The sequence below is a fragment of the Dasypus novemcinctus genome, chromosome 14, assembly GCF_030445035.2.
Source record: "Dasypus novemcinctus isolate mDasNov1 chromosome 14, mDasNov1.1.hap2, whole genome shotgun sequence".
In the NCBI taxonomy this organism is placed as follows: Eukaryota; Metazoa; Chordata; class Mammalia; order Cingulata; family Dasypodidae; genus Dasypus; species Dasypus novemcinctus.
In genome coordinates, this window is record NC_080686.1 from 103477857 (window position 1) to 103494107 (window position 16251).

Here is a 16251-nt window from a genome sequence, read left to right on the forward strand (position 1 = left end):
GGCCACGGATGCGGAGGAGGGACACCTGCTGCGGAGGGGCCAGGCCTGGAGAGACTTAGGGGAAAGTGCCGCGGCCTGTGCTAAGGCCCAGGGCAGGGGAGAGCATCAGCCACTGAAGAACTCCAAGCGGTCGTTCTGGCGCAAGGTCCCGCATGGAGCGGAAGAGCAGGCAGGGCCGCCAGCAGCCGCAGCCCGGGGCCACTGAGGCAGGAGGAGTCTGCACTGCCCTCCGCAAACAAGAGTCCTAAGTAGGGGGAGGACAGCCTGTGTCTCGGAACTAACATCATAATAATAAAACAGAAGTATCAGAACAATAAACTGCAATCAGGAAAAGATGAAATTACAAAGTACCACACCACGATGGGGGAAAGGGCGCCCGTGTTTCACTTGTCCCTGGAAGTCTGGAGAGGAAGTGAGGTGCACTTATCAGGCCCTGTCAAGGCAAAACAAGACAAGGGGTGTGGGCAGGTTGGGGGTTACAGGGGGCTACAGTAGGGTGGACCTGGTTTGGACTTATCAGGTTGCTGCCACGAAAAACAAAGCTGCACAAAGCCAGGTGAGCAGACGGATGGCCCGGGGCTAACGCCACCAGCCCGTGGGAGCCCACAGGGGCCACGGGGCACAGGCTGGGCTGCCCGGCATCAAAGGGCAGGACGCATTCCACCAGAGCCTGTCGTGAGAGCCTGTCACCATCTCCTACCCAACACCCATACACATTTATTGCCCAATGCCTGTGGACAAGGAACTGGGAAGTAGAAAAATGAACCACAAACTCTAACCTGTCCTCAAGGGGCTCGAGCCTAGCAGGCACGCAAGCTAAGGCCTTGGCTACCAGGGCTGTAGACAGCAGCGACAAGGAGTGATGGAAGGAACTCTAGCGGGAGGAAGGGGCAATTAGAATTGGGCCTTAAAGGAAGGGTGGGAGCCAGGCAGGGGGAGAGGCCGAAACAAAGATGAGGAGGTAGCTAAGCCCAGGGTCTGTTCTGGGAGCTGCGAGGACACGCAGGGTCTAGACGAGCAGAAATACAGAACGATGGGAATGCGTCTATCACACCCTATCTGAAGTGGTAAAAAAAAACAAGTTGATAGGAGAATTGGGGTTTTTTGGTTTTGTTTCTGTTTTAAGGTGATTAGCTTAGGGCATATGGCAGAGTGGAACCTGCCCTGACTCGGTGGCTGATGTCTATAGCCGGGGGCACCAAGAATCGGGGTACTGTCGATTTAGAGAATCGGAGAGTATTGGCACCCAGAATCCCACAGCCAGCCGTGCTGAAAGATCACAGGAAGCCCAGCTGTGTTCAGCTGCAGTCAGAGACTCGATGGCATTTTACTGCTGACAGAATGGGGAGTCAGCGATGCATGGAAACTGCCAGCTCTTAAATTTAGGCAGAGTCCATGGTGCACCCATTCTCAAAAAAGCAGCCAAACGAGGGCTTTCAGAAGCAAAGGACAGCACAGCTGAGGATCCTACAGCAGAGGGCCTAACAGGCATGAGGTCCCAGGGAGGAGAGGGTGGCAAGCAGAAGAGCAGGGCCTTGTCACTCCACTCCATCCCCCTTTGGCCTGGCCCATCCCCACTCCTTCTTCAAGGCCAGCTCCGATTCTGTGAAACTTCCTTTAAAACTCTCCCTGGGTAAGAAGTGGCTGTGGCTCAACCAGTTAGGCTCCCGTCTACCATAGGGTAGGCCCTGGGTTCGTGTCCCAGGGCCTCCTTGTGAAGGCAGGCTGGCCTGCAGGCACTGCAGAGAGCCAACTCAGCAAGGTGACACAACAACAACAAAAAGGGAGACAAGTTAAAAAAAAAAAAAAAAAACACAAAAGGGTACACAGCGAATGGAACAGAACAGACAGCAAGCAAGCAAGCTGCAAGGAGGGAGGGGAGATAAAATAAATAAATACAGACACAGAATGCACAGGAAATGGACACAGAAAGCAGAAAGCTCTCAAAAAGCCACAAGGGGGGGGGCGGGAATATTTTTAAAAAAACAAACTCTCCCTGGTTGAGTCAGGTACTCTTACCTCTTCGTGCCCATCTCACTTTTACCACACTGCTTTCATAAGAATTTTCTCATGAAAACAGCTGCCAGAGTTCATGATTGACCATTTCCATCTGAGGTTTATACCCAAAAGAAACATGTAAATATGTGCACCATAAAGACACATACAAGAGCACCTTATATATACTTATATAATAGCACCAAATGAGAAATAACCCAAATATCCATCAAACATAGAATGGATAAATTATGGTATATTCACACAGAGGAATACTGTACTCCAGTGAAAAACAAATCAACTACTGCCATAGGCAACAATGTGGATGATTCTCACCAACAAAATCTTGGGAAGAAGTCAGATACAATATGTACATATTGTATGGGGCCATTTATTATAAAGCTAAAAAACAGTAAAAATAATCTATGGTATTAGAATTTGGAATAACGTTTACAGAATGGGGATCCAACTCCTGTAACACCTTTTTTTTATTTTTAATAAAATATTTTTGAGAAAATAATTGTTGCATTTTTCAATTTTCTAGAAGTTCCCCAGAGATGGGTAATCCATACTTAGAGTCTAATCTGCAGCAGTCCACTGGCATGCTCAATGATAAGAAGGCTTAATTGGCTAATGTGCTGATTTTTTTTTCTCGTGGTAAGAAGTACACATTGAAAAGTCTGACCCATCAAATTTATTTGAAAAATAAACAGGAATAAGTAGATCTCAAAGCATTCGGTTCCTGGCGGCGGACTTGGCCCAGTGGTTAGGGCATCCGTCTACCACATGGGAGGTCCGTGGTTCAAACCCTGGGCCTCCTTGACCCATGTGGAGCTGACCCATGCACGGTGCTGATGTGCACAAGGAATGCCCTGCCACGCAGGGGTGTCCCCCGCAGAGGGGAGCCCCACGCACAAGGAGTGCACCCGTAAGAAGAGCCGCCCAGCGCGGAAGAAAGTGCAGCCTGCCCAGGAATGGCGCCCCACACAGGGAGAGCTGACGCAGCAAGATGACGCAACAACAACAAAAGAGGAAACACAGATTCCCATGCCACTGACAACAACAGAAGTGGACAAAGAAGGCGTGGCAAATAGACACAGAGAACAGAAACGGCGGGGGGGGGGGGGGAATAAATAAATAAATCTTTAAAAAAAAATTTTTTTTTAAAAGCATTCGGTTTCAAAGTTAGTGCCTGCCTTAGACTGCCTCAAGGCTTCCCGTGCAAAGTACCAGAAATGGGTTGGCTTTTATAAAGGGGATATATCTGAGGCAAAGGCTTAGAGTTCTGAGGCCGTGGAACGTGTAAATCAAGGCACCATTAGAGGTACTGTCTCATCACAGTCAGCTGCTGTTGGTTCTGGGGTCCTGCCAGGTGGTAAAGACGTCGCTCTCTCTGCCGAGGTCTCTGTCCTCCTCTACCCTCTCCTGGAGCTCAGCCGTGGGCAGAGGCCGATGGCCTGTCTGTGATGGCCTCGCATCTCCTCTCGGCTACTCCGCCTTCTCCCCAGGCCAGCTGTGGGGACCCGGCAAGGGCTCGTCTCCTCAGCCTGGAGCTGCTCCCTGGGCCCAGCCTCTCGGGGGCCTCTTTCCATGCCCCTGTGCCCTGCTGGGTCCAGACCCGGGACCTCTGTCAGCCCCCGGGGCCCTCTGTTTTCCTGTAGCCGTCTTCCTCACACGGCAGGATCAAACATGGCGGCTCCCTTTTCCTGTGTCTCTGCCTACACCAGACCCAGCAAGAGGACAGAGACTCAAGCTGAGCCACACCTCCCTGACTGAGTCCAACCAAGAGGCTCTCACACCCACAGGAATGGATTAGATCAAAAACATAGTCTTCCTTTTTTTGGGATTCATAAAAGAATTTCAAACTGTCGTAGTGCCCAAAGGAAAGCCCAGAATTTCCTCTGTTTCTCGGGAATTCATGGCCTCCTAGGATGTTTTGGGATCTCGTTGATGAAAACTGCTGCACTATTGTACTCCTAAGGTTCAATTTCTTCTTTCATAGAATATAGATAATATTTGCCCTATTATTTCTCAAAGGTGAAAGTTTATAAAAATATAAGGGAGCCTTCATTCTTTCAATCCCCTTGACTTGTGGAACCTCTGCCTCAGGTTTCAGATTCCTGGGTTGGACTGGGCTCCCTTCCCTGACCCATCTCTGCCAGTGTGCTGTAGGCGCAAGGCTCATCTCTCTGCCTCACTCCTGCTCTTGTTTTGCCTAAAGAGGCCTCCCATCTCCTGTCTTCTCTCCAAATATGTGCCTGGCCTTACCATGGAAGCTGGTCTCTAAATTCTTCTCCAGTACTTACAACTTAGAGAAAGCATAAGATACTTGAATCAAGGCTAGGTGTTGTTTAGGGAGCTGCGCAGGAATGGTAAACATCCAGCTGCGGATTGTGATTCACTCTCAGGAGGAGGAAAGCAGCTCTAAGTGGGGCCTGGTCCAGGGGCTTCGAGGGCATCAGTGACACTTCAGCCCCAAAGCTGGGCAATGCACTCAAGACTGTCATCACACTACTCTTTATACCTTTATGGTATGTCTCAAATAATTCTTAAACAAAAAAAAGTCCACTCCCCCAAAGAGTCATTTATCATTTCATAGTTTTACTTTCATTTGTTCATTCATTCAATGCTCACTGGTACCTATTATAAGCCAAGCTCCATTCTAGGAAGTAGGAACACAAAATTAACTAAGACCAGTTCCTGCCCTTAAGGAGCTGATAGACTGGTGTGTGTGTGTGTGTGTGTGTGTGTGCAAGAGAGAGAGAGAGAGAGAGAAAGAGAGCGCACATGTGCATGCCCAAGTACATAGGTGCCATCACAAGAGAGTACTTGTGTGCAGGGTCTCCTGACCAGGAGTGCATAGGGTAGACAGACAGAAAGACAGAGGGAAACCAGAGAAGGACGTCCTGGAGGTAGTCCCATACTTTTTGGTAGACCACTCATTGAGTCTACAGCTGTTCTCTCCTTCCTATTTATCTTTCACTAGAGGAAATAAGCCCAGAGTCACGAAAACCAGCTGGACTTAGGATTCAGACCTGACTGTGAGCAGTGACCCTTTCTCCTTATCCTCAAACTACCCATTCCTTGTACGCAAAATATTTTTTACATTTAACTTGATCAGATAGACTATTCAATGCAGAGATGCATGTCTTCTGATGAAGTGAATAGTTCTCAATAATAAAAGTCCTCTATTTTTGTGTTTGCTTTTGTGTGTTTGTGCCTGTACAGGTAATATCCTGCTCCCCAGTATGTTTAGCATAATATCTGGCATTTAACAATAGTGTAAAAAAGCCTATTATATACATCAGTCAATAATGAACAAAAACTCAACAAACAAGCCTCCCATAACCAATTAAGAAAAGTTCAATGCTTTTCCTTAGCGAGGCGTTCTAGACCTTCCATGGTTGCGCCCTGTTTGTCTTTCCAGCCTCAACTCCCACTAAGTCTCTCCCGAGCTTATGCCACAGTCATCACCCATTAGGCCAATGCACTTTCCCGGATTTCTGCTCAGTCAGGGATGTTCCAACCATGCTCTCCACCTCTGCTAATCACAATTAATCCTTGAAAATTAGCACAAACAGCAACTTTTCTGCATTTCTATAGAACATTTCAAATATCTGTTCATAATACTTCTTTTGGTCTTCATGCTAGAATAGCTGATGGTTTAACTTCTCTTCTAACCTTAAGCTACTTATGTGTAGAAGAGCCAACCACGCATGCTGCATGGCACAGGCTCACCCAAAGTGTGGTAACAAGTCTACCTACTGGACTATGTCTCTATTTTTATACAATTTTATTCCACTTATACATATATACATAACATGAATTTGTCATTTTAACCATTTTAAGTATATAATTCAGTGGCATTAATTACATTCAAAATGCTATACTACCATCACCACCATCCATTATCAAAACCTTTTCGTCACCCCAAACAGCAAATCTGTCCACATTAAACAAGGACTCCCCATCGCCCTCCCCCAGGCCCTGGTAACCTCCAATCCTAATCTACTTTCTGTCTCCGTGAATCTGCCTATTCTAGACATTCCATGCCAGTGGAAACACAATATTTTTCCTTTTGTGTCTGGCTGTATTCTATTTATTTCAAATGCCTGGCCCAATGAGTCCTTCTGCAGAAATCCGAAATGAATCTATGCCCTAAGGGATGCCAGCTTTAGAACCCATTGTAGTGGTGCTCTAGTTAATAAATGAAATATTGATAGAGATGGTCTTTGATTTTTATAATCAATAAGTTGCTAAATTAGAGAGACTGTAAGCAGTAAAGTAGGAACACTATATCCTAAGGGAGTGCATCTTCTTTCTCTTGTTAACCTGTAGCCAAACTTAAAAGATGATATTCACACCTTAAAAGATGATATTCACACCCCAGGGCTCAGCAGTGGCCACAAGGCTAACTTTATTATTATTTTTTTTAAGGGCAAGGGGGGAGCCTCTACTAATATTAATTACTAGTTCTTCCCATTCGTTTGGTGAGTTTATTCACCATTTAAGCATAAAATGCACTCAATTTTTTGTTCCATTTCAGAGCGCATTCATGCATTCAAATGCTACTGAGCACCCGGGGGAAACAAAGCATACCACTGACAGACATTTCCAAGGCAAAAGGGTTAATGGTAACCATGGCAACTGCCTCCAAGAATAGCATCATCTGCAGCAGCATTCATGCTGAGGCCGTCGACAGAATGGTTATAAATATACCTATTAGCAGCCTGAGCTGAATCTTTAAACAGCACTGTTGGGAGAAAGGGTGCCTAAAAATAGCTCAGCACGAGTGCATTTGAAGACGTGTCCTCAGAAACACCACATCTCCTGCACACACTCACACACACACACACAGAAGGGTTTTTAATTTTCTTTTTTCCAAGAGCCAAGAATTGAACATTGGAAACACACAATAGATAATGTGTCATTTTATGACCTTCCTCTTTTTACTACAATATTCCAAAGAGAAGCCCCCAAAACATAAAGGGCAGCTGTTTGCAGGTCTGGAGCCCACAGTTAGTCTGCAGGGACAGCACCCACAGCAGCCAGAGAACCCACACAGCAGTGTGGCACCACTGGGGTCCTGCCCACCCCCAAGAGGTGCCACATGCTTAAGCCGCAGGGAGAGCAGCCTCTGCAGTGACCCCTGTGCATGAGGATGGGCTGCAGGGAACAGATGTTCCCACTACGGGGGTGGCCAGTCCATGCCATGTCCTCCACGCAGTCTCTTCTCATTTCCCCATGCCCACACTTCAGGAACACCTTACTTACAGCCCTCTTAAAACACTGGCTATTTTCCATAGGAGCAGGGAGCTTAGACCCAGAGAGTTGAAGGTCTGAATTTCAGTTCAGCCACATTATTAGTTACTTGCATAAATGAATTAACCTCTCTGAAGCTTCATTTCTTCGTTTGGAAAGGAGGGATAATGAAATGCCTAATTTAGAAGGCTGTTGTTAAGGAGCAAACGGGAGTGTAAAAGAAACATGCCTCCACCTGGGAGCTCTCGGCCTGCGGGCTTCCCTCCTCCACGCCTCACCCTCTTTGCCACTCAAGTGTGGAGCGAATGCTGCCTGCCTGGCGCTCCACCCAGGGCCCCGGGGCACACACGGAGAAAGGAAGTGCCCTGGCCGTCCCTCAGCCCCATGGGCCCCTTCCTCGTATCCCAGCACTCACGACTCCTCAATCATTCCATCAATCAAAAAGGTGAGATGAAGCATCACTAGGCCTATACCCCTAAAGTATGTGTGGGACAAACTATATATGGCAAGGAAAGTATCTTAGTACAAAGGGAGGAGAGCACCGTGTGCTGACTCCTCAAAGAGTCCGAGCACAGCACTGCGGACCTGGGAGGGCCTGAGCACCTGCAGCAGACCCAGGCTCACTGTCACGACAGCGCGAGGCCACGCACAGCCAGCACTGAGGAAGGGATGCAACGATCTCAGGGCAAATGCTCACTGGTCATTATCATTGCCCATTGCCACCTTCCCTGAAAGGCGAGAACTCTGCACACACACACACTCCTCTAAAGGAGCTGTAATTATCTCAGTTGTGACGTGAAAACACTGAGGTTCAAAGTGACTATCATGTTCAAAGCCACTAGCAAGGCAGCATGAGGATGTACACCCAACTCTGCCTGATGCCATCCGCCACAGCTCACCTCCTTCCATCGTCCAGGCATTGGTGTTAGCACTCACTCTCGTTACTTTAGTAGCGGCCTTGCATTGAATTCACAGCTACACACATTGCACTTCATCAACATTAACTTCAATAATTACATCAGTTTTGCAAAGGAGTAATTATAGATGAAGAAATGAGCATTCAGAATAATTAAGAATTGAGTCAAGGTCCCACAGTTAGAATCCAGATCTTCCTTTTCTCATTTTTTTTTTTTAATTTTGAAGTATCTAAAACCTAAGTAGTATAAAATAAGTAATAAATACCCATGGACTCAAAGCCATGGGACTTTAACAAATCTTCATATTTTGCCATAGCTACACTAGATTTTCTTCTGTTTCTAAGATGAAGCCTCCATCTGCTTTCCTCCTCAGAGGTAGCTACTCTCCATTCTGAAATTGGTGCCATCCCAAATATTTTCTTATACTTTTATTACATGTATATAGATATAATATTGTTCTTTTTTTTTTAACAGGATGTAAACGTAACATGCTAATCACTACATTCTGATATCTGCTGTTTTCACTTCATATCATTGTTTCAAGAAAACTGGAATCTTTTCAGTCATTTTAACTACTGTAAAGTATTTCAATGTATGAATTCACTACATTTTATTTGAATCCCCTATTAACAGACATTTAGCTTGTTTCCAATTTTCACTGCAAGTAACAATTTTGTAGTTCCTTCCTTGTTCAAGAGTTTCTCTAATGGAGGTCAGAGTGATGACCCAAGAAGTCACCATAATGGGTCAAAAATATACCCTTCTGCAACTTTACCAAAAGCGTCAAGTGGTTGTACAAATTTAAGCTTTGTACATATACCATAGGAGAATTCCTGCTTTGCCACATTTCTGCCATATCTAGTATTATCAGGCTTTTTAAAAAACTTTCCCAATCTGAAGAGGACAGATTTTACAGTTCTGAAACTGTCTCTCTTCCATTCGTTCATTCATTTAGGAAACATTTAAACTGCCATGTGCCAAGCGCTGTGCTAAACACACCAAAGGCACAACAGGGAACACGAGAGACAAAATCACTGCTCTTTTGGAGCTAGGATTTCCATAGAGGGAGCAGGCAATAGACAAAAGAAAGAGCATTTGTGTATGTCAGGAGGGTAATAAGTGCTGTGGGGAAAAATTAAGCTGGAAAATGGGGTAGAGAATAAAGGGAGGTGCTCCTTTGGAGCAGGCTAATATGCATTTCCCCAATTAGTACCTACAAGAATGTCATTAAAAATACTTAACCAGCTGGCAGAGCACAGATCCCAGCCAAAGCACCAAATGGCTGAGCCGGGGGGCCTGGGGCACATCCTGCCCTCTGCTCACTCCAGCTTCCTCTCCTGGGAAAGTCCTGTTCATCTCCACTATCGTTTTTCTAACTTCTCCTTACTGAGGTGTATACCAATCACAGCCCTCGCACTGTCCAGATGCCAGGCTCCGCTGACTGCCTGTGCTGGGGATGCCGTCTCCCTCTCCACAGACTCTCTCTTCCTCTAGCAACTTCTTCCTCACTGGAGATATATCACATACACAGTCTTTTCCTTTATGTCCTATGTTTTATATGCTTAGCTTAAGAAATCTTTCCTAATTCAAGGTTGTTCAGGCAGTCTTCCATATTCTCTTCTAAAATTCTAAACATATGCTTTTCATACTTAGTATCCTGATACTGATTTTGTATATGATATTCCAATTTTGGGGTTTTTCATATGTACAACCAATTGTCCCAGTGTCATTCATGAAACGCGGTATTTCTTTCTCCCACTGATTTATAATCCTTTCCTATTATTCCATAATGCATCACTTCTACAATTCTTCGCAAAAGTTTTCCATAAAAATATGCTAGGTCTGCCATCTGGCTGACAACAATTATAAAACATCATTGATTGTAAGATAACTTTGTATTTCAGTGATATTAAAATATGAAGCAAAAGAGCTCCTTAGAATCACAAGTCCCTATTCTACGGATCTGATTTCAAACTTTGTTCAATTAGTCTGTCCGTCCTATACCATTATCAGACTGGATCAATTACTATTGCTCTATCAGCCTTAATATCTGATTGAACAAGACTTTTCAGTCTGGTCACATCCAGTTGGTCTTGGCTTTTCCTGACACCTTCTTCTTCTACATGTTTTTGTTTCTTTTTTTTCAGAGGTACTGGGGATTGAACCCAGGACCTCATACATGGGAGGCAGGTACTCAAACCACTGAGCTATACCCACTTCCCTCCCCTGTAGAGGGGATAATCTTGATATTAGTTTATCAAGTTGATTTAAAAGTTCCTATAGGAATTTTGCTAGAAATTACATGAAATTCAGAGATTAATCTGGGCGTAAACTGACTTCTTCACACTTTTGAGTCTTCCCTTCCCTAAATGTTATACTTTGTTATTTCATCAGACCTACTTTAATATAATTACATTATTTTTTAATAATTTTCATAAAGCTCTTGCATACCAAGTTGCATTCGCTAACATTGTAAAGAAAAGTTGGTCATCTCAGGTAAATAATATTTATTTTCAGGCTAATAACTTCAGGGCAAGAAGATGAGAAATCAAAAAAGAAAAAGCAGTGGATTCTGATTATAGACCTCTTATCAGGGTTATTTTTATCATAAGTATGAACATCACTGCTCTACATAACCATAATTACAATGATAGATAAGTAGAGTAATGATGATATGGATGGATGGATGAGTGCATAGTTAGATTGATGGGAAGGGAAGGAGGGAGAGAGGGAAAGAGTGGGAGACAGAGGGATGGAGAGAGAAAAGAAGGAAGGAAGGGGGGGGGGGGAGGAAGACATTGACAACAAAAATTCAAGGTTTGAAAAGCATTTTGCTATGTATTATTTCACTTGATTCTCCCAACAAGCCATAAGAGCTCAATTCACAAAGAGGAAACTGAAGCTGATAGGTAACTGCCATGCCACCAGCTCCTAAGAGCCCAGATCAGAACCCAGGCCACCCAGGCCCAGAGCATGTCCGCTGCGGGCCGAGCAGCATGTCAGCAGCAGGATCACAGCACATAAGCACAAACAACCCTCTCATGCAGAACTCTCAATAGTAAACAAAGGCAGCCAGTCATTTACTCACTTATTCGAGAAGTATTTATTGAGATCTTATAAGCATGCCCAGGTCACAGAAGCACAGCGATGACCAAGGTGGAAGAGCCCTGCCCTCGTGGAGCTTACCCATGGGCAATGACAACAAATGGGATGGGACGGGATGGAACAAGGTGAGTGTGTGCGCAGAGGAAGGGCACCCCTCATCTGCTTACGGGAGTCAGAAAGGCTTCACATATTCTGATCATTTAGCATGCATACACCTTCATCATCCCAGTAAAAATGACTCCCCCATCACTGTTCTAGTCTTTCAGAATGATTGCCCATTCTTACCAATTAGCCATAAATTCATTTGACTTTCACACTTAGATTCTTGACTCTGACAAATTTTATGTTGCCAGAGAAAAGAAAATTCCCATGTCCTTAATGGTCTCACTATCTGAATGGAAAAACGACTGAACAATTGTCCCATCTGTCATCTTATTTGTACTTATGAGAGTAGTTTTAATGTCCCACAATGCCACAAACCGCCCACAAGAAGCTGAGGCCAGTGGGAGTCCTCAGGCAGCATGCCCCAACCTCCCTCTGCCCCAGCACGTCTCAGGAAAAGCCTCATGCCCGCCCTTAGCCTGAGCCCGTGAGAGGCCCCCTTAAAGGCTCTCCTTTCAGATGCATGCTGCCCAGCGAAGTTCGAGAGAAAACTCTAGGCAAATTCATATAAAGAACCATGTCCAACAATACCACAGTCACCTTGCAACAGAAGGAACACAGAAATTCTTGGAACCAGCACATTCACAGTTCTCAACTCAAGATGAATGAATAATGAACAACTTGACTAGAGTTAGTCTCATTTTTCTGCTCAGTTTTTCTATTTATTGTTGCAATCTGTTCTTACTTCGTTGGAATTTTAAATTGTTAATTTACAGACACTATTTACAGCCATCTTCTATTGACTACATTTCCTGAAGGAGCTAACCCATGGGGGGTGGTTTTCTTGCTAAGGTCCCCGTATCTAAAACAGAAAAAGAGCTCAGGTAAGTCTTTCATATTTTTAATCTGTACTTTGCTGGGCTAAACTAGTTTGTCCTGAGCTAAATAAGGTAGTATATATCAACACTTTTAGACAGCAGGAACTATTATGATTGTTACGTTCCTGCAAGTGACAATTATGTCCATCTCTGACCTCTGGTCTCCCATCCCACAGCTGCTACTTGTCCCACCAGTGTGGTCAGCAGCCCGTATTGCCAAGCTGACCCCAAATGGAGCAGGAAGTTCAAAAGCAACTGCAGGCTCCTTGGGCTCTTACTTAGAAATAGCAAATGCTATTTCCATGGATACCTGCTGGGTTTCAAATTCCTCATCTGTGACCTAAAGCTAGAACACAGGCCGCTGTGTTGATTAAAACACATATATGTCATCTACCATAGTGCCTGGCAAATAATAGGTACTCAATATATATTAAATCCCTTTCTCATATCCTCCAAGTTTTTGCTCAACCTGTCACAGTATATGAAACACAAGTATGAGCCCCAAGGAACATTCATGAGATGATTCTACTAACACTATATAAAGCCCAGAAGATTCCAGTGTGGATAAGAGAAGAATTAGAGTTAGAGCAAACTATTTGTAGTCTGCCACTCCAACAGCATGGTACAGAATGAGAAATGAGTGCCAGTGGTGATGGTAGTGGTGGTAGCAGTAGTGAGATGATTATAACCAGAATAATGGACTCATTATGTGCCAGGCACTGCCACTAAGTTCTCTACTTACATTATTTAATCATCATGACAATCTCATGAATAGGTTTTATTAGATTCCCATTTACAGATGAAGAAACTGAAGACCAAGAGTTAAAGTGGTAGACAACTGGATCAAAGAAATCAACCCAAGGAATTATTGATCACTGGTAGCAACCGGTGGTAGTTGAAACCAGGAGAATGTGATATCATCAACATAGAATGAAAAGGGTGGTGGTCAATTGGTTGATAACCAAAGCCCTGAAAATACCCACATTTAAAGAGGCAGGGGGAGAAGGAGAACCTACAAAGGAATCAGAGAAGGGTAGGACAGTACTAAGAGGTTCTGAGTCCCAGGAGCCAAAGAGGAACACTGTCAACACGGACTCCAGGGGCACGCAGGGGCTCTGGATCTGTCTCTTAACAGTTTTTTCTGTTTTGTGTTGTTCTGTTTTTTTTTCCTAATCAGTGACTTAAATAAAGATAAAAATAAGCAAGTTTACTTCAATTCTATGGATACTACTGGTCTGTAGGGAAAGCTAACCTGAAAAACAACAGAGGTGAAATTTCAAGGCATTTCTACTGGCTGAAGCACTGAACCAAAGCCAACAAGATGATATTTAACAGGGATTCATGTACCTCCCCATTTAGGTGCAAAAAATCGATTGCACAGTAACAGATAAGGGGAGAGTGAGATAGGCAGCAGGCAATGGCATAAACAGCTCAGGAAGGGGTACCTGGAATTGCCCTCCTGTTTAAGGAAAGCCAGGAGTATGACTTAGCTGCAGGTATCACCTCAGATTACATTAGCACCAAAGCAGCACCTGGGGCAGCAGAGTCTGCACCTTGGGGGAGAAGCCCACCCTCCACTGAAGTCAACACTGTTGGTCATCCCTCCTGAGGGAACTTCTCTTCCTTCCTCTCTTAGCTCCCTTGGCCCAGAAGTCGGTCATCAGCTAACTGCTCATCTCCCTCTGCACCCTCTGCCTTGGTGATTTCTTTGCACTCGTCGTAACAATGCCATCTTTATATCAGTGGTGCTCAAACACTGGCCACAAGTCTGCCTCCCTCCCTCCCCAAGGTTCAGATCTGAAGCCACCTGCCTGCCAAGCATATCCACCTCCACCTACATGTCCAGATACCACACTCACTCTGCTCCATACTGCCGCTGTATTCTCTATCACCTTAGGGAAAGAGAATTCAGTAGGGAGTAAGATCATGAAATGTGGAGTCAGACCAGATAGATTCAACTCCTGTGTGAACTCGGGCAAGCTACTCTCCTCATCTGTTAAATGTAGATAGCAATAATAGTACTTATTTTACAGGCTTCTTGAGAAGGTTAATACATACATGTAAAAGGATCAGAACAAGGCCTTGGACATCATGGTGTCAGATACAATTGCAGCTATTGATTAAATTACCTAAGACTGGGTAAAGCAATCCTCCCAGGAACTCATGCTAGAAAAACAGGTACCATACTAGTCACTGTATCACCCACTTGTCTAAATCCAACCAAATCCTGCGACTTTCTTCTCCTTAAATACTCTCCACTCTATCCTTCTATCACCATCCTTATTGCTATTGCCCTACTTCAGGCCCTCATAAAGTTCTCTTTATGAAATAGCCCTATTGGGATACAATTCACATACCATATTTTTGAGGAAATGGACACACTGAGTTTCAAAGCACTATACCATTGTACATTCCCACCAGCAGAGAATAAGGGTTCTAACTGTGAAATACCCACACCAAATTTTATTGTCTACCTTTTTTATTATCCACACCAAATTTTATTGTCCATCCTACTGGATATTAAGTGGTATTTCACTGTGCTTTTGATTTGCATTTCCCTGATGACTAATGATGTGGAGCATCAATTCAGGTGCATATTGGCCATGTGTCCATTTTCTTTGGGAAAATGTCTATTCAGATTGTCCATTTTTTAAATTGTTTTTCCCCTTATTATTGAGTTGTAAACAGTCTTTATATATATTCAAACACAAGCCTATCAGATATATGATTTGCAAATATTTTCTTTCATTATGTGGGTTGTCTTCACTTTTTTGATGATACCCTAATAAACACAAAATTTTACTTTTGATGAAATCCAAATTTTCTTTTTTTTTTTTTTTTTGGTTGTTGTTGTCTGTACTTTCAATGTTATATCTAAGAAATCATTGCTTAATCTAAGGTCGCAAAGATTTGCACTTTATGCTTTCTTTTAAATTTTTTTTAGTTTTAGATCTCTGACCCATTATGAGTTAATTTTGTATGTGGTGTGGATACAACTTCATTCTTTTCTTTAAGGTCAATAGTAATATGCCTTCTTAAATACTAGATCTTAGTCATTTGAGTCTACTTTCTTTTTCTTAGTCATTATAGCTGAAGGCTTGTCCATTGTGTCAATCTTTTCAAAGGACCAACTTCTTGTATAACGGATTTTCTCTATTCTTTTTATATTCTCTATTTCATTTATTCTGCTCTAATATTCATTATATCCTTCCTTCTACTTGATTTGGGTATAATTTGCTTTTCTTTTTCCAGTTTCTTAAGGTGGAAAGTTAGGTTACTGATTTGAGAACTTTTTACTCTTTCTTATATATGTAATAGAGGTATTTATACCTATAAATTTCCCTTGAGGCACTGCTTTAACTGTATACATAAGTTTTGTATACTATGCTTTCACTTTAATTCATCTCAAAGTATTTTCTAATTTCCTTTTTTATTAATCGATTAATTATACGACCCATGTAGGAGTGTGCTTATTTCCAAACATATGTGAATTTCCCAAATTTCCTTCTGTTATTGAGTTCTAATTTCATCCCATTGTGGGTGAAGAATTTATTTTGTATGATTTCAATCCTTTTAAATTTATTTATAATTCACTTATGGCCTAATAACATGGTCTATCCTGGAGAATGTTCCAAGTATATTTGAGAAGAATGTACATTCTGCTATCATTGTGCAGAATTCTCTATAGATGTCTATTAGGTCTAGATGACTTATATTATTGCTCAAGTCTTTCAAATCCTGCTGATCTTCTGTCTGGTTTTCTATGCAATATCGAAAGTGGGGTATTGAATCGTCTACTGTTCCTGCTGAATTGTCTAGTTCTTCCTTAAGCTCTTTCAAGTCTTGCTTCTTATATTTTGGGCTCTGTTAGATACATATATGTTAATAATGGTTGTATCTTCTTGATGGAATGACTCATCATTATAAAAGGTCCACCTTTATCTCTACTAATGATTTTTGTCATAAATTTTATTTTGTCTGATATTTTATTG

At 43.2% G+C, this 16251-nt stretch overlaps 1 protein-coding gene and 1 non-coding gene across 2 annotated transcripts in view; both read right to left on the reverse strand.

The window, feature by feature from the left end:
- The window catches only part of TRAPPC9 (trafficking protein particle complex subunit 9), a 762741-nt gene that overhangs the window by 379691 nt on the left and 366799 nt on the right, over positions 1–16251 (reverse strand). The window lies entirely within an intron of this gene.
- On the reverse strand, positions 10319–10392 carry TRNAG-CCC (transfer RNA glycine (anticodon CCC)). The gene has a single exon. It is a non-coding gene; the product is annotated as a tRNA-Gly (tRNA).